Genomic DNA, 1,775 nt, shown 5'->3' on the forward strand with positions numbered 1-1,775 from the left:
AACTTGAATGGAGCATAGTAAGTAGGGGGGGGTGTGATAAGAGGAAATTATAGAGGTAGGTTTTAGCCAGGAATATCAGACCTTATAGGCCATGTAATGTGTTTGGATTTTATCCTAAGAGCAATCAAAGTTATTAACGAATAACAGGGGAATAATAAGATCGGCTTTATGATTTAAAAGTTACTCTATGTTGTTTGGAATATGCACCCTGGCTAGGAGAGAATGAGAAGCAGCAGAGAAAGCCGTAAGGAGGTGATTGCAGGGTCCCAGAAAAGAAATGCTGATGACTTGGTTTAGAGTATTGGTGATAAGGATGATTAGGAATATATAGATTTAGGACCTAAATTGGGGGTGGGGTGGGGTTGTGGATAACCAAAAAGATATTTGATGAATAGAGGGATAAAGAAAAGGGGAGGAATCAGAATTAGCCTCTATTCACTGTCATTGTCACAAAGGATAAAAAAATGGTTGGCTGGAGTGGTTACAGTCATTGAACAAAGAAGACAGAAGTGGCATGACAACCACAGGCATTCTTAATTGGACATTATATCAAAAAACAAAAACACTGAGACTTTCAGAAATGGAAGAATGAAGATGTTAGCAAATTCTCTCCCTTGGAAAAAAAACTTTAGAACTCGATTGTCAAAACATTCATTTTAGAGCTCTGGAAATCAACCAAAAACAATTAACTGAGTGATAATTATTCTTGAAAAATTGCTAGACTTTGAGAAAGAACAGTGAGAGTCTGTGACTTTCTTACCTGAAGTTGCTGCCATTATCCCCCCAGCACAGACGATGCTGAGGTTTTACCAGGATGGGGCTAACAATGAAAACCAGCAGCTTTGCTGCTGGTGGGAGCTGATTTGATTTGGAACATACGGAGAAAATCCACATCCAGGGGCCTTGTCAGTAAAAGGAGAAAACTTGGTAGAAAACAAATGGGAAACATGCAGCTCAGCAAGCTAGAGGATTTGGACTTTGTTGAGGTCAGTATCAGACAAGAGATCTGAAAGAAATTTAACAAGGAAATCCTGAAAATGAAATAACCATAGAGGAGTTAGATAGGCTGTCCTCCCAGCTAACTGGGAGGTTCTGTACATGTGCAGTGAAGACCTGAGAGAGCCCAAGCTCTCCACACAACTCGGGCTAATTGGAAGTCCTTCTGTATGACTAGGGATGACACAAAAAGTTCCAGGAAAATGTGATCTCCAAGAGTACAGGCACAAAATGGTGGAGTAGGAAATTTTATAGTTCATTTCTTCCACCAGAAAAATATATGAGCTGGAAAAAGAGATTGGAATTAATGAGGTGGTAACCCTGGAACAAGATTGGACATTTAGGACAACTACAGGAGTGCCAGAAGAAGTGAGAGATTGCCCAGAGTTCAGTTTGTCTAAGTGAAAGTCCAAACCAGTGACTTTCACTTAGCCCCTATTCCTGAACCCCACAGCTGTGGCTGCAGAAATGCAGACCAGATGCCAGGAGTCTCTTGTGGGGATCAGGGCTGGTAGAGGACATCTCATAATCCAAAAGTTGGGGTTGAGGATTGAGGTTCATCCCTAAGGGACCAGTGCCAATGCCGGCCTCAGTTTCAGCCCTCTGAGAAGCAGCAGCTTCCAGCCACCCGTCATCATCAGCTGAGATGTAAAGAGCATCTTCTGTTTTTTGGGTTTTGGTTGTTGTTGTTGTTGCTGTTGTTTGGTTTGCTTTCTGTGTGGGGCATTTCCTGGCCCAGCAAATTTCCGAGGATCCAGCATAGATGATGGCCTGTTTTA

This window comes from Choloepus didactylus, chromosome 1 (genome assembly GCF_015220235.1).
Source record: "Choloepus didactylus isolate mChoDid1 chromosome 1, mChoDid1.pri, whole genome shotgun sequence".
In the NCBI taxonomy this organism is placed as follows: domain Eukaryota; kingdom Metazoa; phylum Chordata; class Mammalia; order Pilosa; family Megalonychidae; genus Choloepus; species Choloepus didactylus.